This window comes from Adiantum capillus-veneris, chromosome 24, assembly GCF_014529385.1.
Source record: "Adiantum capillus-veneris isolate H3 chromosome 24, ASM1452938v2, whole genome shotgun sequence".
Lineage (NCBI taxonomy): Eukaryota > Viridiplantae > Streptophyta > Polypodiopsida > Polypodiales > Pteridaceae > Adiantum > Adiantum capillus-veneris.
In genome coordinates this window covers 50,063,804-50,088,297 of record NC_140954.1, presented here as the reverse complement: position 1 = coordinate 50,088,297, position 24,494 = coordinate 50,063,804, and the positions used below count along the sequence as shown (strand labels likewise).

At 40.7% G+C, this 24,494-nt stretch overlaps 1 non-coding gene across 1 annotated transcript; it reads right to left on the bottom strand.

Moving 5' to 3' along the window:
• Nucleotides 1-24,077: 24,077 nt before the first annotated feature.
• On the bottom strand, nt 24,078-24,200 carry LOC147426350 (small nucleolar RNA SNORD14). Its single transcript, XR_015186321.1, has one exon. It is a non-coding gene; the product is annotated as a small nucleolar RNA SNORD14 (small nucleolar RNA).
• Nucleotides 24,201-24,494: the final 294 nt, after the last annotated feature.

Genomic DNA, 24,494 nt, shown 5'->3' with positions numbered 1-24,494 from the left:
CGGCCATATCGACAGTAGCGGCAAACCACACGACTTTTGCAAGAACGACGATCAAACAGAGAGCGGTAGAGTTACAACTTTTACTTGCAAAGAAAATCTGCCAACCAAATCAACAACAAACAGGAAACCTCGACGGCGAATGCCAATAAGCATATTGCTTATACCCTCCTCTTACACAGCATTAATTTTTTCCATGCATTGATCGAGAATACATCATGTAGGGCCACATTACACGGCCGAGCATTAGCACGATTTTTTAACCCAGGCACGGCAAACACCGAGGTGATATCTTGTCATCCGGGAGGACTCCGGCTAGGAGGGGGGGAGGCATTCTCAAATGCGGACCCAACGGCAGAAAGAGCAAAAAAGGACATGTTTTTCAACTATTTTTAGGGGTTGTCATTTGATTGCAAAATTATCTGGACTAAACCAAGTACATATGCCCTTATACAGCATGAATAGACAAGTATATGGGGACAAACGCCAAATCAAGTCCCTAGGTGTATGTATATAAGTGAAAATAGCCATTTTTTGGGCAAAATATTGGTAAAACGGAAAAATCCGGCCATAAAAATTGCATATGAGTGTATATAGTGTTTTGCAGTGATGTTTTTGATTTATTATAATTTTTGGGAATTTTTTGGGTTTAATTTGCTATTTTCCTTTTAATTTTACTAATTTTCGGTAGAAAAACTTCAAAAATACAAAAAGCAGGTGAAAAACGGTCGTAATGAAAAACAAAAAATATGGGGTGATCAGTGACTATAGGAAAACCTATGGTACAATGGGGGTGCAATTATGAGAATGGAGCGAAAAGCGTGTTTTGGCCAGATTTTGACCGAAACGTCAAATTTCTCGAAAACGGGGCAAATGGAGTCCAAATCATGAAATTTTTGAGCCTAAACCGCATCTCGCAAGAAGTTGGGAGCACATGTCAAATTTCATGGAAAGTGGTTCAGGGACCCCTATTATAAGAAATTTTCACTTCATTTTAAGCTCATTTCTACTATTGACTTTTGAGAGAGAGCTTCTACCACCTAGAGCGAACGGGACTTCTAGCAGCTTCTACGACAAGCGGGACTACCCGACAGGCTCCAGACATGAGAGGTAGGCTCACCACCTTGAGCTTTTCGTGCATGTTTGTTGTTTTGTCGCGAAAACTAGCGTAGGTTTCACACAGAAAGCAAGCGGTAGAGACCTACAAGTAGAAGTGACCACCTAACGACTAACCCAAAAGCAATGAGACTTCATCGGCGGCTTACCCTAGCATAGGAGACCACTTTTGGATGATCAAAGGCAGTAGAAAACCATCGGGAAAAACCCTAATTCCTAGAGCCCCGCAAGAGGCCACCAAATGGAAAATCGGCGGAAAGACGCCCAAATGCTACCAAAACTCATGGGTAGGAGCATCTCGACATGCTCGACAAGTGTATATAGCCCACATGGCTATATGGTGATCCAAAGCGGCACTAAAATTCAGAAACGGCATCATACACACAAAGTGTCAAATAGCTCTCGCGGCCAAACCGCATGTCCGTTTGCCACCAAACTTCATGAGCGGCTTTCCTAGACCATCAACAACCAAGTCCTATGGTGGTAGACCACCACAAGTCATCAAAAGACATGAAAACGCAACCACGGGTGCTTCCAGAGCAACAAATTGCCAAACGGAGCTCCGGTGAAGCCAAAGTCGACAAAAACCATGTGGCAAGGATCCCCAAGGGATCGGGAAGCTATGGAGACCAACATCAAGAAATTTCATCGCCGAAAAGCACTCCAAAAGTCAGAAAACGGCTCGGAGGCTCTGAAATCCATACAGGGAGTTTCTTTCTATCAATTTGACTTTTTTGTTGAAATAATGCTTAAAAGGGACTCAGGGGGGCTCAATGCAGGCAACAGTAGCACTCACCATAAAAATTTCATCAGGAGACTCCTACGCATAGGATGTTTGAAGGCCATTTTTGGGCACCAACCCCAACATTTCTCATCACACACTACTTCTAAATAGCATGTACAAGCTAGCCACCAAGTTTCATCACATTTGGACAAAAATTGACCTCATGTGCACCAAAAAACGCAAAGTCACGGCATAGAGGCAATAATGGACCATAGACCTACCAAAACTTGTCCAAACCACATGAAACTTGCACAATACATTCATGAGCAAATTGCCAACCTATCTGTGTGGTCAGAGGTTAAAAATGATGAAATAGACATCCTACACGTAGGATGTCTAAATGACATTTTTGGTCCCCCAGATGGTATTTTTCAACTCCAGATCTCTTTATTATCCCTTCATGAACTCATATATCAAGTTTCAAGCCATTCACATCACTTTTGGCCCCCAACACCTCAAAGATGCACTTTTTGAGCCCAAAAACACTACACATGCTCTTACAAACACCAATTCTTGTCCAAATCAAAATCCAAGAGCAGGGCCATGTTCCACATGCCAAGAGCTACCTACAGAACCAATTTCAAGCCATTTTGATGAAATAGACATCCTACGTGTAGGATGTCTCCAGCATGATTTTGACTTACTGTGCAAGAAATGACATCATGGGAGCCATTACCATGGTGCAAGAAGAGCATATATCAAATTTCAACCCATGTGAATATCATTTGCCACCTGTTGTGGACATCCTACGAATTTGTGAGCCTAAAGCCTGAATCTGCCCAGAAATGCACTTTTTGATGCCCAAACCCAATTCCAATCACATAGCCATGTTGCACAGGCCAAGGGCCACCAGCCTGCCAAATTTCACCAAAAACTGATGAAATAGACATTCTACGAGTAGGATGTCTATGATAAATTTTGACCAGAATGATACTGTGAGCACATGCAGGGTTTCCCAAGTTCCTTTTAAGTGTTTTTTTCAATTTTCAAGTCATTTGGATAGTTAAAACTCAGTTTCTCAGCTGATATGGAAAAAACACTAACTTTGGACTACTGAGTGCAACAGGATCCATCGCAGCCGCAAAATCACCGGCAAAGAAGAAGAGAATGACAATAAAAGACTACTTGGAAGAAGTAGAGCCATTTGTCATCCCAGATGGAACTCTGAAGCCAACCAGCACATGGATTCAGGAGGATTTGCTAGAGTCTAATGATTTGAAGATCTACCAAGGCGTGTTCAAAGATACTAAAGGAAATGCAATAGAGCTACCCATGCTACCTCGGGAGCTCAATGAGTTCGTCAGAAGCAAGATGGGATAATACCTAGAGAAGATAGATCTCCATAACTACATTGAAGCTCTACCAGCGGGAATCGACATCAAAACAGTGTGGGAGTTTGTAACCACTATCAAAGAAGATGGAGTGGCCAGAGTCACTGATCTGCAGGGCAAGCCAGATACTATGATTGTAATCACAGAGAGAGTGGTGGAAGCCGCACTAGACATCTCCAACAAAGGGGATAGTGTGACCAAGAGAAGAGATGAAGTCAAGGTGTACTCCGAAAAGAAGAACAACCACACTTTTGAAGACATTGCAAACCCAAAAGTGGTCATTATGAGCCAGCTCTACAGCCAGTAATTCCATATGTGTACAAAGTGGCCACAGAAGTACAGAATGCCGCTTGGAGCCATTACTACCACCTTCACCTGGGCAATGCAGAAAAGCAAGCCAAAGGTGATAAATTATTATATCCATGACAATCTGGTGAAGATGGGCAACAAAAATCCGACCTACATTGTGCCAGGAGAACTGATAACAAAAGTTGTTTATGAGGCATTGCACGCCAAGGGAAACTGGCCTGACCCTCCATCACAGAATGATTGGCCCAAGGTTGAAAGAAGATAAAGAAGAAGAATCGCCCAAGGCACCCGGAGTAGCCACAAGGTTGAAGCGGTGGCTAGAGACCGTGCTAGAAGAGCCGCCAGAGCCGAAGAAAGGAAAGAAAGAAACTGTACAAGTGCCGATCAAGGAGACCAAGTCACAGAAAGCGGCACGGCTCAAAAGATTGATTGAAAACTTCAGAGCCGAAAGAGCACTGAAAGGAGATTTGAGCGAGCTGTGGAAGCCCTCACTAGAAGCCATGTTGGGATCATCCCGAAGGGTGCACAGAGATCGGTTTGAAGATTACATCCAAAACTTCAAGATCCTGGATGCTACAACAGAGAATATCCCAAATGTCCCTTTCACAGAAGAAGAAGTGGATGAAGTACGACAACAAATTCTAGAAGAGCAGGAAGGCCAAGAGAGAGAGAGAGAAAGACAAAGGTGGACAGGGACTTCAAAAGAAAGCCAGCAACCCCACCGTCAAGCAGGGCGTCCAACCCACCGCCATCACCACCTCCTCTTAGCCCTCCACAAACCCAACAAAAGGAGGAGCTAGACACATCTGATGAACAAGAAGATTCAAAGCAAGAAAAGAGTCAAGAGCAAGAGCAGAAAGAAGAAGCTAAGCCCAAAGATGAGCAGCCATAGCCAGAGGAAAGAAAATTTAGCACATTTCTTGATCTATTAGCTACGGGTTACTCAAGAGAAGAGGCAACCACTGTGGCATTTGAGTTGGCAAGCACAAGGCCCAAAGAACAGATGCAAAGCCTGCGGTTAGTAGAACTGAAAGAGATGGCCACTGATACAGTGGACCTACAGCCACCTACCAATGACTGGGATGTGGTGATGCACAAGCTAACCGGGCTCAGGGAAAAATCAATGGCCATGGACAGTGAGATTGACAATCTCAAAGCCAATGAAATTCTTATCAAATCTGAAGTCGACACACTACAAAAACAAAGCCAAGAGCATGTAGAGAAAGAAGCAGAGTTGCAAGCCAGTCTGGCCACGGCATTACAAAGATGCCAGGAGATGGAACGAGAGAATCAAGCATCAGAAAACAATCTTCAAAGAGCTGAAGAAGAATACAAGAAAATCAGCAAGTCCTTGACAGATGCAGAGAGAGAAAGGGACAACCTAACCCTGCAACTTGTTGAAGAATCCAAAGAAGTGCAAACACTCAGAAATGCCCAAGAAAAGGCAGAGATAGAGTATGAAGCGAGCCAAGATGAGGTCATCAAGCTAAAAGACCAGATTACAATCAAAGATCAAACCATCCAAAGACTGCGGACATCTCCTACCAAAGTCAGAGCTACTAGCTCGACTCACACTACTTCAGAGACTGATCTTTATGAAGAACAAATGAAGGAGCTTCAAAAAGAGTTAACATTGGAGAAGCGGCAAAGGCTGATGTTGGCCGAGGGGTCATTGGTCATGGAAAACCACCTAGAGAAAGAAAATCAGGCCGTGAAGAATGAGCTAGAAGCCATCAAGAGAAAGCTCGAGGAGGCGGAGAAAATAAATGCAAATCTGAACGACCTCCTTGTGAACATGGGAGAGCAAGCGGAAGAGGAGAAGAAAACATTTCAAAAGCAGATAAAAGAGTTGAGAGGCCAGTAGCAAACTGAAGAGCAGCAGTTTAGCATTGGGCCAGCAGCCATGGAGGGAATAGATATAGATAATGTGGCACATCCAGTGGACACCACCATGCAAGAGGAAATCCTTGTGGGACCCTCACAAGAGCCACAAGATCTGACCCAAGAAGAAGAAGAGAAGCTTCAAAAGGCCATAGAAGCGGCAGTCAAAGACACAGCCAAAGAAGCCTTGGAATGGGAGCAAAGGGTCTTTAAATCAATGACTATTCAAAAGATAGATACCAGCAACCTTCGGCGTGAATGGCTACAGCCTTCTCTCCCATATCCTCTGTTTAAATATGAAGCTGCCACGATCAACAAGCGAATCAGAGAGGAGCCAACAGTGCCAATGTACAAAGTAGACATCTCCAAACCTGAAGGGGTCAAGCTGATAGTAGACTCTCAGCCCAGGTGGAGAAAGGCATGGCTAACAAAGTATCCACAGTATCTAATCCATCTGGTAGAGGCACCTAAAGTGATCAGAGACAACCTCAGTTTCTACCCCCTACCAAGGATGAGGACGTGGAAATCCCACGAGTTACTACAGAGAAGCCAACCTACTTGGCTAAATTACCTGAAGCTGCCAGGCTCGAAGGCAGGCGAGAGAATAAGTGAGCAATACATGGTGAAAACCCTAACGGGCGCCATCACATTGTTCACTGGCTCGCCTGACCTATCTTGCATCATGATGAGAAAGATTTGTAAAACCCTTTTGGCAGTCTTCGAGACCTTCAAACCAGGCCAGGTGACAAACAGTATCTTCTTCTTTCAAGATGTATACAGATGTGCATAGGATCTGTCTGGTCAGCCTTCTCACAAGGTGATACATGTGTTGTATCAAAGGATTATGTTTTTACCATCTTATCACCTACAGGCCTTTGAAGAAGCCTTCTACACCGGCTTCTTCACAATCAGCACATATATATTCGGCCCGATGCTACTAGCTCAACATGCGAGATACGAGTCACTTCTCAAGATGAGAGAAAGCCTACGCTGAAGAAGCAGCTCAACAGCCATGTCGGGGACGACATGAACAAGGAGGGGGGGAGTGTTAGTGGTTGGACACACCCTACGGAAAATGACTGCTCGGTAAATTATTATTTTTTATAATTATTCATTTATTGAGAAAACTCGACATTTCACCTTTGTAAATATTGGGGCTTACAGAAGTTTCCAGATTGTATCCCAATTTTGACATTTAGATTGAGTAGATGGTTAAATTGGAACATTAGGGTTTGAGATTGTAAGGTATTTATACCACTTTTTGATCTTAATGAAGAACCTTTGTCATTTTAAAAAAGTTAAGTCTGTGAGTGAACGTACTGTGTATGAGAGGGAGTGAGAGCTTCATCTTGACGCTACGCGCGCACCGGTGGTCGGAATCGAGTGTGGAGAAGTGCAGCGTGTTGCCCCCGACGAGAGCTATGTGCCAATACTTACATTGTGCGCGTACGGTCCGGTTTTACGAGCTCAACCTACGAGCTTCATCTGGTGATTCGGTGAGCATACGTTATCCATTTTTGCATTTCAGCATATCCACGCGTTCGCATTGAGTAGAGCTACACATTAGGCACTTTAGATTTTGGAAACGACGACCTATAAATTTCAGCCAGACATCCTACGTGATTTTGCACCAGGTGTTTAGGGTTGGGATATTGGTTCATAGACCTTAGGGAGAGCGACCGATTGGTGTTAGTTGGGTCTCCTTCAAGTTCTGTGGCGTTTCGAGACCGTTTGATGGGTGTTTGGCTCTTCAAAGCGTTGTAGGAAATCTCCTCTTATGCACTCCTGAAGGCTGTAGCTTAGACATTGGGTAGAGACTTCTGTAGGAATTAGTCAAGAGTCGGTCGAGTGTAGATTGACACCCTATGCTTGCTTCCACGCGGCTGTGGGTCGAGCTTCGTCCTAGCTGACAAATCTTGTTAGGTGAGTTCTCGCTGTGCTGACGTCCGTGGCGGTGTATCCGCCAACAATACAGAAGGCATTTACATAAGGAAGATGAAGTAGAAGAGCAAGATTTAGACCTATGTCCTAGAAAGGAAATTCAAGGATCCAAGCTGGCATAGATGGTGAATCAAAATCTGGCTTCTACCTTAAAGGAATCTTTACGGGATGAGGAAAATGAAGTAAGAGATATGGTTGAGAATATATATAACAAAAGATTTGGAGGATCAAACAAAGTTAATCAAGATGAGTTAAAGGACCTCAATTTGGGCACTAAAGAAGATCCAAAGATAGTCAGGGTTAGTATCCATGTGGATGGAGAGTCCTTGCAAGATTTTTTTGAAATATTGATGGAATATAAAGAGGTTTCTGTATCGGATGATTTTGAGGTTAAGAGAATAGATACTACTTTGCATAAGCAAGCGTATTTACCAGGGATATGGTGTTCCCCAAATCATTAGCATCTATGTACATGCTCTTTTCCCTGTAGGTGAAATACATTCTCCTTTGAGGGAACTTCATGTTGGCAGTAATGCGGTTGAACCATGGTGCCCCTAGGATAACATCCTCATGTTGGAGAGGAGAGATTAAAAAAAATTCTTCTTTGTCGACGTAGCTTTGGACACGAAGCCTCAACTTCCCAATCAAGGGAGTAAGGAAGGCTTTCTATCCCTTGAAAGTTGTGTCAGCAGTTACAGTATCTTCCATCCAAAAGCTTGAATGCCCAACTTGGTGGCCAACTCCGTTGATATGAAGTTGTGAGTAGAGCCAAGGTCAAACAAGATGAAGGCATCATGCTCCCTTACTTTTCCGCAAGCATAGGAGAGAGATGAGCCTTTGCAATGAGTATCCTCTTTTGGAGCTTCAACCATAGAAGCTCTAGGAGTGTCATTGAGTACATTTCTTTTGGGGCAAGAACGATAACCATGTCCTTGATCTCCACACTTAAAGCATTTATGGTCTTATGAAAGGCCTCTAATTCTTTGGGAGAGAGATTATTTTTACCTTTATCAGCTCCGTTGTTCTTGGCCTTGTTGTTGTTGGTGTTGGTGTTTGGGCTTGAAATTTCTTCTCACCCCTTGTTGGAAATTGATCCTTGAAGCAACCACAGCGTGGTGGATGGCTTCAATGTTAATGCTAAGCCATTGTGAGTTGACATACTCGGCCATTTCTTCAGGTAATACCGCACAAAATGGTTGCTCTTTCTCAACAAAGTCTATATTTTGGAAGACAATAGCCTTGAGATGTAAATCCCAAAACTTGTCCACATATTTGTGAATAGACTCATGTGAGAGAAGCTTCAAACTATGCCATTCAGTAAGTAATCTGTCCTTTCCATCGCTTGCAAAGAATTGCTTCATGATGGAATCTCGTAGAGTTTCCATGTCTTTGGGACCTCGCCGTTGCCACCACGAAGGCTAGCCCACCATTGACGAGCAAATTTTTGGAAGTGCATAGCTACATGGCATAGCTTGGAGGACTCCGTGAAGCCCTCATCTCCAAAGGCCGCATCAAATTGTTGGATGAAGGATGATGGCACCAAAGGTGCCATCATAGGTAAGAAAAGAGATAATCAAAGGTGCCATGCAGAGTAAGTCTTGCGATGTCCTCTCCTCTTGTATCCTCTAGGATAATAACCATAGCTTTTGTCAAAAGAGAAGGAAGGTGAAGAAGAAGGAGAAGAGGGTGACCTCTTTCTTGCCTTTTTCTTCCTTTGTTTCCTCTCTTCCCTTTCGGAATGACAAGGAGAAGGACTATGGGATGACCGTTTCCTCTTGGGAGGAGTTGGCGATAGTCTAGACCGCCATCTTCATGGAGCCACATCTTTAGAGGAACTTAGGGACTTGCTTCTTTCTTGTTCTTTGGATTCCTCCTGTCTTATGGGAGAGAGTCTTCTTTTGGGAGTCTCATCAAGAGGCCTCCTAAACTCTCTCTCCTCTTGGAGAGGAAGGGAAATCCCATAAGCACAAAGTTGTTGGGTAACTTCCACTTGCAAAGTAGGGTTGCCCATAGCTTGATGCAACCTAGTAACAAGATAATTGATAAACATTGGGGGATCATCGTTAGCACCTTCATGTGAAAAACCAAAGTTATCAATGTTCATTCTACTCTCTTGGTTATTGCCATCCATGCTAATTATACTTATGTGTTTACTTAGTGTATCCTTTGGCAATTCAAAACCTTAGTTGCTACTCCTCTTAGCCTTTGAAAATAAGCACTTAAGTATCTACACCCAGGGCTCAAATTGGTTAATTATAGAGAGTAAAGGAGTGAGTCTAACATAGCAGAATTGCCAAGAAATAGATCCGTTTGGACTTCTTACGGTTGAATAATGGTAAAGCCGTAGGCAAGTCTAAAAAGAACCCATTATTAAGACCAAAGCTCTCGAGGTGTGCACCATATCCCATATAGTGGGCTCAACAAAATCGATAAAAGATCCCAATCCCACTTATCATAATATAATTAACAAAATCAATCATTAATAGGCTACTTAAAGACCTCTCTTCTTAAGCAAGAAAAGAGAAACCAAACGCTTTGATATCAATGTAATGTTAAATGGCCTATGAACTTTGAGAATAGCGAAATTCAAAGAATTAAAGTGAGCATTTTTGTGATATCACTTTGAGAACATAGAGGGTGAACTTAATTGATTGTAGCAACATGAACATAGTACTTAATTAACTTGGCATCCACAATAGAGAGAGAGTATTAAATAACATGACAATAGTTGAAGACCGGATTTACTAGGAGCCGGTCCCCCCTCCAAAAGACGTTTGTAGTATAGATTCTCCCATCAAGAGAGACTTGGTACAATACAATCTTTGGTGTTCCTTGTGACCTAGGTGATGCTATGAAGATGGAAAGATTCATGCATCACGAGCATAACATAAAATTTGCAAAAAGGATTAACTATCCCAAGGCATCAAACACCTTCGAAGGTGGAGAGAGCTAGCGGGGAATGAGGGTAGGGAAGAGTAGGAAGAATCACTCATAGGAGAAAGAAATAGTTTCTCACTTATCATCACTCTTCTTGCTTAGCATAGCATAATAGCATAGTAATGAAGATGAAGAAGATGGCAAGCTTAAGCATTGAAGCATGGCTCTTGGTTGGATTCGCATTCCATTGTCAAGAGTGTTGGTGTAGGCTCTCCACTTCTCACCAAGCTTGGAGAAGGAGATGGAGCTCTTTCACTTTGCACTCCACACAATGAGAGAATATGTGTGTGTGTGGGGGAGAGTATACTCCCCTCTCATGCTTGGTCCACACCTCTCTCTCTCTCTCTCTTTTTGTCTCTCTCCCTCTCTCTCTCTCTCTCTCTCTCTCTCTCTCTCTCTCTCTAGTAATATTTAATTATATCATTTGGGACATGTATCCTCTTTTTCCTCTTTGAGAGAGAGAACTTGATCATTTATTTTTATGTATCTAAATTCTCATTGGACCCTTTTAAAGCCTATCTAGTAGGATTCAAGCACATCATGAGGTCCACATGTGGAGAATTTTTTAAACGTGTCTCTTTTATGCTTCTTAAGTCATTTGGTTTGATTTAAATACTTTAAGCACTTAGTCAATCAAGCATGTATCTTTTATGCTTCTTAAGTCATTTGGTTTATATTGAATACTCCAAGCACTGAGTCAATCAAGCATAAAAAAGTTCATGCCAGAATTTATCTTTGATGTTAATTCTTTGATTTTAACATTTCAAGAACCTTAGTCATTTTAGGCATAAAAATCACCTCAAGCTTTGGGCAAGGTTCCCACAACCACTTTAAGCATCTTAGCACCTCATGCTTGGATAGGATTCCCACCTCGAGGTTAGCCCTAGCTTGCGTAAGGTCAAAGGACTTTTTAACACTAACTTTTGGAGGTCTTTAATGAAGCTAACCCTAAGGTCTTTTAAGCTCCATTAGATCCACGTTTCTCTTTGATAGACTACCTCTTTTTGTACCCCTATTGAGATGTAACCATCTCTCCTCTTGGTCCCTTGTTGAGGTAAATCTAGAAGCACTTATTGCACATTGCTCTTTGGTAGACCGTCTCCTTTTGGACCCCTATTGAGATGCAACCATTCCTCCTTTTGGTCCCCTGTTGAGGTAGGTCTAGAAGCACATATCTATATCCTAACTCTTGCTCCCCTTTTATCTTCCTATATTAAATGATCAGTTTAATATGAGAAAATCAATTGGTAAAGTTAGATATTATATTTTATGGCAGAGGATCCATGAATGTAAAACTACATAATCAAAGTTCTTTGGAGGTCATCCACATGCAGTGTTAAGAGACGGGATATTCAACATACTTCCTATCTGTGTGTGTGTGTGTGTGTGTGTGTGTGTGTGTGTGTGTGTGTGTGTGTGTGTGTGTGTGTGTGTGTGTGAGAGAGAGAGAGAGAGAGAGAGAGAGAGAGAGATCACAAGCAATCCAGCCCTAGGTATAAGTAACAAAGGTATATGCGTGCATGATCAAAGGCAAGCACATTTATAAGTGTCCTTCCACACATGTTCATCACCATGAGAAGAAAATATGGATGCCCAACATCCTTACAGAGGTGATTTAATATCACTAAAGTGAGGAATGCAATCAGAGGCCATTGCCTTACCTTGAATTGAGAAGAACGAGCATGTGTAGTACCATCCAGTGTCCACCAAGCCAAGTCTCAGCCACTGTAGCACTATTGTCATTACAGGGAAGAGGATCAATTGGTGCACTATGAGGTCAAGCCTGTCTGCCCATCACAAGGAAAGGGATACATTTGGGTACTCTAAGAGTGTTGTCAAAACACCATACTGAGGGGAAAAGGGTAATAAGCCATGAAGTGTAGCATCGAGCAGCAAGGGAAGCACAAATCTATGAGCAAAAAATCCATATAAGCAGCACAAAAGATGTAGGTCAAGGAGCCAAGGGAGAGAAAATTTTGGGCCACATTAAGGCAACCATCCCCTATGGACCCATCATCATTTTCTATTTTAAGGGGAATATCCCATTAACTTGCGCCACTCAGAGTTTGTTATGAATGCCACTGAGAGAGTACTAAGAATTCCCATAGGAGAACTCATCATAGGAAGGAATAATCACTAGCAGTCAAGGTCTGGAAATGAGAGCCAAACACAAACAAAAATCATCTGATTCAGTATCAAGGCCCCAATGTAAAGATTGCTAGGTGGAGTATAACTCAATATTAAAATGATAGAAATGTGTAGGAACCTCCCACACCACCAAGCCCCAAGTGGAGGAAGACTATAAGATATACATAGATGATTCTAGGAAAAGCCAACATTCACTCATTGAGGAAAGTGCAAGGTAAAGACTCATTGTAATCATCGATAAGATTGTATAACCATCAACTCCATCATGCATAGTATAAGCTTCATTCACCCCTTGAGGAAAGTGCAAGGTAAATACTTATGGTCGATCAGCCATCAACTCGATCATGCATACTCTAAGACAACTAATATAAATAGTTGAAGGTTAGCAAGCTGAAGCTACCAACAAACATAAAATGACCGAAGATTGTGTGTTCCTTTACAAAGAAATCATGCAATGGCAACCAGAAGATTGTAGCCAGATCAAGCAATCACGACCAAGTAAAATGAAAAAGAGTGTGTGTGTGTGTGTGTGTGTGTGTGTGTGTGTGTGTGTGTGTGTGCGTGCGCGTGCGCGTGCGCGACTCTAAGTGTGTATGTGTATGTGTATGTGTGTGTTTGTATGTGTGCGTGTGTGTGTGTGTGTATGTGTGTGTGTGTGTGTGACTGTGGGTGTTATGGATAGAGAGATGATGGCTCATGAAGGACCTCTTGTATTGTATGTAGAGTAAATTTATGCGTAGTAGTATGATTCCAACGTTAGATCATGGATCTAGATTCAATGTCTCACAACGGATGGTGATGCTCCTATCAATTTTGACAGTATGGAGGCTACGCACGCAAAGCTAAGTGCACATGTGAATTTTGATCATTGTGTTGTGATTAATCCTTACTTGATCATTATTTGTATTGTAGAAAATTATTGGGTATAATTGTGTGTTATTGCAAAAGATTACAAATCATCAATTCCAATAAGATTTGAACTCATGTCACCCAATGCAACACAAGAGCACTACCATTTGTGCTATGGATGTTTGACATGCATAAGGAAATACATGCATGTGAGACAAGACACGTGCATGTGACTAAAAATACATGGATGCAGGGCAGACAGCAAACATAGCACACAAAAGAGCTCTTTGATATCAACAGCATCCACTCGGGATGGCTATGGAAAGCTTTGGTATCTATCAGGTTAGAGACGAGAGCAAAAGAGAATTGGAGACCCATAGTCAAGCTATTTCAAGCACATCAAGAGAGTGATCATTATATACATAATATCAAGACCGTACACATGCAAGAGGCAAATGGGATTCATGTCCACATTCATGGAAGGGGGTATCTTTGCAGAGCTATCTAGAGCTTCTTCAAGGTTTTATGGCACAAGTAATGAAAATTGTAGCATTCTTCTTTAAAAACTTCTAAGGAAAACAGCTTTGCTTATAGAGGATTAGGCTCCCATCACACATGTAACATTTAATGCACTAGTAACTTGTGTGTAGCGGAAATTGACAACATAGTGAGCATTTCATTAAGAATAAGTTCCTAATGAGCATGGAGAGAGTACTTAATTTAATAAGCAACATAGCAATTTACACCTAGCTAATTTGGCATTGACAATACTTGAAAAGAGAGATAAATAAAACAATTGACAACATTTGAGGATCGAATTTACTTGGAGCCGGTCCCCCCTCCAAAAACGCTTTGTGTTATAGTTTCTCCCATCAAGGAGGTTTTTGTACAATACAATCTTTGTGTTCCTTGACAAAACTAGTTGATTCAATGAAGATGGAAGCTTCATGCACCAAATTATGCTTGAAAAACACACCTAGTGTCCCTAGCCTTGGTTCCAAGACCTCACACACCTTCAAAAATGGTGAGAGCTAGCAGGGAATGAGGAAAGATTGAGAGGAAGAAGATGCATCTTACGAGACAGAAGTATTCTCCTCACATAATCACTCTAATATCATTTGCTTATATTAGTAATTAGCATGGTAGAGGAGATGAGTATGCCATTGAAGCTTGGTTCTTGGTTGGATTTGCATTCCATAGCCAAGAGTTGTTGGTGTAGGCCTCTACTTCTCAATGCTTGGAGAAGGAGATGGAGTTCTTCTTGCACACATGAGTTGTGTGTGTGTGTGTGGCAATGAGTTCAAGTTAAATGCAGCCTTCTCTCTCATCTTGGTCGACCCCTCTTGCTATTTGCTCATACTGGCCTCCCATTGGCTCATGTCAAGCTTAGCCAATCACAAATTAGAAGCATAGTTGATAGCCTTTTGACAAGTGCCCCCCTTTCTCCTTTTGTGAGAGCTTTAGGTAATTAAATAATTCAATTAAACTCTTATTGGTCTTCTAGCCAATAGGAATCAACCAAGCCATTGGGCTGTTGAATGCTCATTGGGACTATCCAATAGTCTTCTAGGGAGCTAAATTTCTATTGGTTCTTTTATCAAGCATTTTTAAATTAATTAGGCTAACTTTACTCTAGCCTAATTCTCATTGGTCCGCCTCTATGGCCATCGAATAGGATTTGAGGGGAGATTGGGGACAACTAGCCTAGGAGCCTGACATGTGTCCATTATTCCCTTTGTGTAAAGGGGGAGCCTTGGAGTGTGTGTGTGTGTGTGTGTGTGTGTGTGTGTGTTTCTCCCTCATCCCCTACTAAAAGGGCTCAGCCCCTCCTTCCTAGGGATGTGGAAAGACTTTTTAGTCTTCCTACGACCATCCAGTTTTTTCCTTGCTTTGAACATTCGATAAATTGAGTTAATTTTTGGAACCTTAACCTATGGAAGTCTTAATGGATTTGAACCTTAGGTCTTTAAGCCCCATTGAAGCACATTGCTCATTTGCAGACTCTCCCCCTTTGGATACCTATTTTCCCTCCTTTGGATCCCTGACAGAGACCGACAGCCTTACCAGCAATTAGCTTTTACTCCCTTGGTACTTTCCAATATTAAATAATCAATTTAACATGAGAAAATGTAATAGGACTAGTCTTTGAAGTTCTTAAAGTCGAAAAGAATGTAGCAGGGCATATCTTTCGTTAGCACGATTTGAAAGATTGTTGAATAGTCTATTAAATAGAGCTTATACGAATGAGTTGAGATATTAAGAGAGAACATATATTCTTTTTTTTAAATAATACACTAAAGACGTATTTGATAAAGATTAATGAATAACAGATAGTCTGTCTATGAACAGTAAAATTGAGATTTTTATTAATATCAATGTTTTATATTTATGTGTTTTAGCTTAAAATGCATGGGTAGGCTTAAAATAAGTTGTTAAAGTAGTGGAGACCCAAAAATAGAGGTTTTATGAGTCGCGACCTAAAAGTTGCGTTTTTAACCAAACGGAGACGTTTTTTTTCAATTCTGTCCGCGAAGCCTTGTAGACCAGACCTATTCCCGTCGTTTTGAGCACCTGGATTGCTCTGTTCTGAGTTCGTTTGTAGAAGTTATGATGAAAACAAATAGAAGGCAACAGCAGTGTAGTATACACAGGGACAGACAGACATACAACATCATCCAGCTCTCCCTGCTATCAACCAAGAAGTGGATTGTTTCTTCATGGTAGAGTATTGCAATTGAGATTATCAAGGTATATAATTATGTTTTTTTACTTTGATTATCATGTTGAATTGGTTGCACGAGTATGTTCTTTTGACTCTTTTGTAGGCGATGCAGAAATCAGTTTGTGAAACCGGATCTGTGCAAAGTGTCATGATAAAAATCTAACCTTTACGGATGGCTTAGCGATCACGTTCTTATATTATTCTCGCAGGTATACTTGGTGCGAAAATCGTACAGGATTTTCGAGGAAAAGAAGGATAAAAGCACGACGGGTGGTGCATTCGGGGATCATACACAGATCTCCTCTTCTGCGAGTGCGAGTGCGAGTGCGAGTGAGAGTGTGAGTGCGAGTGTGAGTGCGAGTGAGAGTGAGACGCTGCATGCAAGCGGACTGAAGCTCAGGGGTGGTCGGGAGGTTCGAGCTCCGTACAACGGAGTGCGTCCATATTCAATTGCTCCTCTGTTGTATCAAAACTCTACAAAATTTCATCAATACAAAGATCTCTTTTTTTGTCGATCTCTATTATTCCGTTCCCGTGACAGAAAATCATTTGGGAGTATTAGATATTAGTTTTTATGACATTGCCTCTCTCTTGAAATCATAGTCGTCCTCGACTATGAGATAGAGAAGATAAAGCCTAGTCATTAGAGCGTTTGCTAGCGGTTAGAGGATCCCTATTTTACCCTACCACACCGTTTCGAAATGGATGACTAGTCCATTTGGTGCTTGAGAGCCTTAGCTTCCGCAAGCATGTCTGCACATTAGTCCATATCAATGTTCCATAGTAGAGTGACAAGCTCTACTTGGTGTTTGGAAGACGTCCTCTCCACAAACATGATCCTAAGCATGCATACTTATTAACATGTGCCCACAATAAAGAAAAATAGTCTTACAGACAAAAACTTTGTTCATTTATACATATTTATATTTGCTTACTCTAGGAAACCATTGTAAGCATTGACAAGATTTAGGTTATCCTTTGATTGTATGCCTTGCATCCATCTAGCATCTTCAAAATGATAATTTTTAAAATTGACAAGATATCATCGGATAGTCTTACCGCCTCATAATACTTTGTCTTCGTGTTGGAGAATGGACTCGAGCTGTAGCACCTCTTCTTAGTCCTCGATCTCCGATGGGTCTTCCATGATTTCTTCTTGAGGTGGCTCTCCTTTGTAAAGCTTAAGTAGGCTCACGTGGAAAGCATTGTGTATGAGCTAATGGCTGGGAAACTTGACTTGATAGGCCATCTCATTGATTGACCTAAAAATCCATAGTACCTTTTTGCTAATTTAGCATAGTACTTTTGCTGTCCCATAGGATTCTTGCCCGTTGTGTGCCTTAATCAAACCATGGGAAACTTAAGCAAGACCCAATCATTTTGTTTAAAGGCTAGTGCTCTTATGTGCTTATCAGTAGTAGCCTTTTGCCTTTGTTGAGAGATGGATATAGCATCCTTAATCTTTTGGAAAAATTCTTGCAAGTCTCGACTATATTCATTTGCAGTGAAGATCTTGCCATGTACCTTGAGTAGCACGGGAATTTTTGACCTTCCCTCTATGACCTTAAAAGGTGCTTTTCCCGTGGAAGTATGTACAATATTATTGTACTCCACTAAGGGTAAGTACTTCTATCATTGGGACGTTTGATCTACTTTTGTGACATAAACTTTTAGGAGATCAAGAATGGTTAGGTTAGCTATTTCACTTTGGCCATACGTTTGGGGATGATAGGCCAAAGAGAAGTTTAGCCTTGTACCTAAATTCTCAAAAAGACCCTTCCAAAATTATTGATCATTCTAAAATCTCTATCCGACACTATGGACATTCGCAAGCTGTGGTACTTGAAGATTTGTGATATAAAGAGAGTTGCCATTGATGGGCCTTGACAATCTTTTTGACAGGTATAAAATGTGCTTGTTTGCTAAACCTATCTACTATTGTCCATATTCATGTATTCCCATGGATAGACTTGGGCAATCCAAAGATAAAATAGTGAATTAGGAATTGGCAAAGGTTGAAGAAATCCAAGTTGCTTCCCTCTATCAAGCTTTGTCTGTTGGCATACCACACATTTTGAGACGTACTCTTGTATGTTTGTTTTCATGGCAGGCCAAAAGAAATATGGTTCCATCCCTTTTAGAATAGATTGAATCCCTCTACGCCTTGATGCATAAGGAAAATGAGATTCATACATTACTTTCTCACGTAGTGAGTTAATAACGCATAGTCTAAAGCCATAGAGAAGGTAACCATCTTGTAGGATAAATGGTTCTTCCTTCTTCCCTAGTGCAAGGGTTGAAATCACATCTAAATCGATCGATAGCGTACTCATCTATCATAGAAGATAGATCATTGTGAATTGCCATGGATATACATTCACTCTCAATCGTCTTGAGAGTGCACCGGCTACTTGATTATGCTTGCCACCAATGTGAGCAATATGAAAATGAAATTGTGAAAGGAAATTTATCCACCTCATTTGTTTGTCGGAGAGCTTGGTCTGCGTTATGAAGTACTTAAGGCTTTGGTAATCCATTCGTAAAATGATAGGAGTCCCCAATAAATAATGCTTCCACAAATCTAGAGCATGTAGAGCTGCTAAGAGTTCCTTTTCATATATGCCTAGAGCTTGCTCAACAAAGTCGAACCTTTGACTTTCATAGGCTATGGTGTGCCCTTCTTGGAACAAAACAACTCGAAAGCAATCACCACAAGCGTCGTATTGGACCTCAAATGGTTTTAAGAGATCCAGTAATGTAAGCATAGGTTGAGAGATAAGCTTCTCTTTAAGCTTTTCGAAAGCATTATTCTCCTTGGTGGACCATGTATACCTAACGTTTTTCTTTGTTAGTTCATGTAATGGTCCGCAATTTGTGAAAACTTTTCTATGAAGCGGTTATAGTATGCACACATACCTTTAAAACTTCTTAGTTTATACAGATTCCTTGGATTAAACATTCTTTGATTACCTCTAACTGGATCCATTTGTACCATCTTGAGAGATAATGTGACCTAAATATTGAATCTTTTGTAAGAAGAATTTACTTTTCTTTAAGTTTATATAAAGCTTATTCTCTCGTAAAACATGAAATATTACCTGGAGATGTTGCTTATGTTCGTCTAATGAAATTAGAGTAGAAAATGGTATCATCAAAGAACACTTCAATAAGGGTTCGATGAGACCTGGAAACTTTATCTATCAAGCGATTAAATGTGTCTAGTGCATTGGTCAAGCCAAAAGGCATGACAATGTACTCCTAAAGACTAAACAATGTGAAATGTGGTCTTTACAATGTCTTGATCAACTATCCTTATTTGATGGTAGCTACTTTTTAGGACACTCCTACTGAAGTAGGTCGATCTCTGTAGCTTATCAAATAGGTCTTTTACCCGTGGAGCGAGAAACCTATTCTTGATAGTGATCCTATTTAGTGCTCTATAGTCAACACACATACGATATGTGTCATCTTTCTCTTGCACTACTAACATTGGTGAACAATGAAGATGGAAGCTTCATGCACCAAATTATGCTTGAAAAACACACCTAATGTCCCTAGCTTCAATCCCAAGACCTCACACACCTTCAAAAATGGAGAGAGCTAGTAAGCAATGAGAAAAGATTAAAAGGAAGAAGATGAAGCTTAAGAGAAAGATGTATTATCCTCACATAATCACTCTAATTGCATTTGTGTAGCATAGTAATTAGCATGGTAACGGAAATGAGCATGCCATTGAAACTTGGTTCTTGGTTGGATTTACATTCCATAACCAAGAGTTGTTTGTGTAAACCTCTACTTCTCAATGCTTGGAGAAAATGGAGTTCTTCTTGCACACATGAGTTGTGTGTGTATGGCAATGAGTTCAAGTAAAATGCAACCTTCTCTCATCTTGGAGAACTGCTCTTGCTATTTGCTCATTCTAGACTCCCAATAGGTCATGTCAAGCTTAGCCAATCACAAATTAAAAGCATTCTTTCATCTTGGACGAGAGCTCTTGCTATTTGCTCTTTCTAGACTCCCAGTAGCTCATGTCAAGCTTAACCAATCACAAATTAAAAGCATACTTGATAGGCTTTTGACAAATGTCTCCCTTTCCCCTTTTGTGAGAACTAAGTAATTAAACAATTTAATTAAACTCTCATTGAATCTCTTGATCTTTTGGCCAAAAGGAATCATGCAAGCCATTGAGCTATTGAATGCTCATTGACCCCCTAATCTCTATTGGTTCTTTTATAAAGCATTTTTAAATTGATTAGACTAGCTTTACTCCAACCTAATTCTCATTGATCCACCTCTATGATATCCGATATAATTTGAGGGGAGACCGAGGTCAGAGCCTAAGAGCTTGAAATGTGCCAAATATCCCTTTGTGTAAAGGGGGAACCGTAGAGTGTATGTGTATATTTCTCTCTCATTCCCAACTAAAATTTGCCCCCATTCTTCTGATGTGGAAAGACCTTTTAGTCTTTCCCATGACGATGCAATTTTCCCTTTGCTTTAGACATTGCATAAATGAAATAATTTTTGGAACTTTAGCCTATAGAAGTCTTAATGGAGCTTAACCTTAGGTCTTTTAATCCCCAGTGAAGCACATTGTTCTTTTGAATACTTTGCCCCTTTGAATCCCTATTTTTCTTTCTTTGGATCCCTAGCAAAGACCGATCTAATAACCTTACCAATATTTTAGCTTTAACATGAGAAAATCATTTGAGAGTATCAGATATTAGTTTTAATGACCACATATTTGCATATTGAAAAGGCATTGGAAAAATTTAAGGAATATTTTGCCAAAGACACTTTGTTTGGTGACAAATTTCTTTTATTTGGAAGAGACCTCATTCAAATACTACCTTCTGTATGTAAGGTAGTCGTATAGACATCGTAATTGCATCACTATGTCATTCGAGTGGATAAGTACAAATATTGAGCGAAACTTGTTGGCCCAATTAGTGTCACAAATTGATGTCAATGCTAGACAATAGAAATAGCTCAAATATTGACCTATACTTGTCGCTCCGCCACCCAATTAGTGTCATCAATTGTTGTTAATGCTAGATAGCAGAGCATCAAAAGTAGGCTATACATGTATGGCAGCTATAGTTAGATGACACGCTCGTTTGATCAACCTTTGAGACAAGAATCACTTTCATATCAAGCAGGAGGAGGACAAGTGAAGGAGCCGATGGGATAAATTAGTATCAACAATTGCTGTTAAACAAGTTAATCGACTACATCAAGGATGACTTCCGTCTCTTTCAATAAAAACCATGTCGACTGGCCAACGAACATTTGTCGCACCAAATATGTACATCAATACTCTGTCGGTTATAGTCGCTTATGTTGAGCACGAGTTGTTTTTAGCTACATTCATCAGCATTCATGAGGCATGCGTGCTTGTAGCTTGATTAGAACATTGCATGCTTCTTGTGTAGCTTGATTGGAACGTTGCATGCTTCTTGTGTAAAGGTTGGAAGATCGATGCTTGTAGGTTGCTGTGCATCTATTTGGCGAAAAAAGTGAAAGCCGATCACTTGAGTTTGTCAGGTGGGCAACTTAGGATACCTTACCAATTTTTCATCACCCCAACCTAAGTTGCCCGGCCTTTATAAAAAAGTAATACTCCTGGGGAGAGTAACCAGACCTCAAAGAGGTACACTCAACCTCTAAGAAATTAATAGTTTGCTTGGAATTAATCGTAAGTAAATAGCAGATTGTGAACTATTTGTACTTTCTGAACTCGAAGACGTAGACCTATCTCTATGCGGAGCTTTTATTTGCACCTTCTTCAATGCTTCATACTATTTCTAATTTCTGAACTAGAAGAGATGTAAACCTATCTCCTAGGTGGAGCTTTTAATTCCACCTTCTCCAAAGCATTAAGCGTCTCAATAAATGTGTTTTATAAACACTCGTACGCTTACAATTTTAAAACTGCAAGCTTTAAATTTTTAATATTTTTGATATCAACTTCTCTAGTTGTAAGCGTCTCAATAAATGTGTTTTATAAACACTCGTAAGCTTACAATTTTAAAACTGCAAGCTTTTAATTTTTAATATTTTTGATATTAACTTCTCTAGAGCTTACAACTTTCTTTCAATGCATCGACGATCCATTTCTGTAACAATTATTTTAATTTTCTATTAAACAGAGTATACATATGGTTATATAATTTTTTAGTAAAATTTATCACCATCGTACATTTGAAGAGGCGATTGAATTACATTTGAAGAGGGTAACTGTAATCCGATTTCCCCTTCAACTTGAAGACTTAAAAACTTCTCCACAAAAGAAAGCACCTGTAATTTAATTACCTGTAATTTAATTATCCTTTCCAACTGACGATGGTGTCAATTAATCTTACCAGTAGAAAGATTAAGCAAATACAAATACTTCATTTATTTACTCTTTCCAACTGACGATGCTGTCAATTAAACTTACCAATTGAAAGATTAAGCAAATACACGTATGTTGTTTTGAATAAATAATTAATAAAAGGATACTGAAACTAGAAACTAGATCACTAGTACATTGAAAAAAATAAAATTTAAGCATTAAAAAATGATATTTTCATAAAATAAATAAGTCAGTTCCAAGTTTTCAATTGCAAGTGAAATAGAATGCTTAATTTAAAGAATAAAAAACAAATTTATTCCTAAACTTTTCATATTTTGAAAATGTGAAAATAAAAGCTCTACATCATGTTAGATTTCTTGCAATTGCAACTTTAAAGCTCCCGTGTGAAACGGATCAAATACCTTTTGAGTATCAATTGCTCTACCCATCTTTTTCAAATTGCAATAACTTTTACTTTTGAGTTGGATCCCAACAGGATGTTAGATTGTTTGCAATTACAAATTACCTTCTGCGGTGTGGGATACCTAAGCCCGATTGAATGGATTATGACGGATTCAATGAGACCGGCTACTAGCCAATGCATCTTGAGATGTGCCATTCTTCGTCACTTCAGCTTCAGTACTATATGTGCCTTCGTTCGCCACTCTAGGTAGTTTCTCTTGTCGAGGCGAGGTACCACTCACACCTGCAACACCCCACCAATGTTCAACATCTTTCCATTACTATCGTTTACTTATTGTGCACATTCATTATCTCTATGCCATTTCACATTTTTGCCAATAGTGTTACACAAAATACTGATTATTCAGGACTTGAGCAAAGCTACCATCGTATAATTTACCCGTCCACCCACTGTTCAAAAAGGCTCAATTTTCCCGCATGTTCTTCCAATACCAAGCGCCATGTTCTTTAAAGCGATTGCAGTACTAATCATCATCTCATTAAAATAAGTCCTTTCTAGGGACGGTAATTGAAGAAATGTGACCACGACTAAATGCTACGCAGAAAAGTCCACCCGCACAAGAATCCTCTAAACCTAACATTGCGAGATGCAAAAGATAATCTGAAGGCAAGAAAACATTCCTACATTAGTAGCCACTACACATCCAATCAAAACCCAATTTTCTTCTCAACGTGTGAAATACTAGGCCATTTGCAAAATCAAAGTGCTCCATTGAGGGCAGAGTCAAGAAGGAGAAAATACAGAAGAAATTACTTTCTATACAGAAGGAATGTGCACGCAATGACCTATTTCTTTCCATGAAAGAAGATTAAAACGCAGAGAAATGCCATCAGATGTCCAAGGAGGACAAAGGCAGAAGCTCTCAAGCCTCGCGCAGGACGAGACCCTTCATGCCTGTAAGTTATGAAAATGTAAGGCCTGGAAGTTTGCAAGGCGGGCCAGGAAAGAGGCCCGACTCGCCGGATACGCAATACCTCTTTCACTGCATGTCGCAGGTTTTCCATTCAGCGTGCTACGAAGCCAATGGATCGTAGAGCTGTACACACGAGCCTGCTTTTCTCAAAACCACTGGGAAATAAAGCTTATACAGCTCAGAAGCTTAGATCATAGCATAGAGAAGAGGAGACAACAACAGGCAGATACGGCAACGCAAGTTCACCATAACCAAAAACATCAAGATCGCTACCTTCAGGAGGACAAAGCAGCAGGAGGGGGTCGCTCAGCAGAGAGCTTTGCGAAGAGAAGCCATCAGATATCCAAGGAAGAAACAACAGCAGTAGCTCTCAAGCCCCGCGAGGGGCGAGAACTCTTAGGCGGCCACTGCGAATGTTTTGAGAAACAAGCCTTCTTCGTCATCATCCCTTGGCTTCTCCTTCTCACTTCCATAAAACAGCTGTTTTTACCTTTCTTATATTGTTGCGGGCTCCAACCCTAGGTCACCCTCAAGTTCTGCCTTAGGCAGGATTCAGACTGCACCATGGACGCCTGTCCACGGGGAAAGTGTGTCCGGACCCAACAAATCGCAGGCCTGGACGAACCACACTTCCGCTCGCTTTTGGGCATCCCTTGTAATGTTTATAAGGCCGGGTTCAAACGAGCCCAGCGGTAGTTTACGTCTTCCCCTTTTGCCTCCAGCCCCTCTTTTCACACGAGACGAAGGA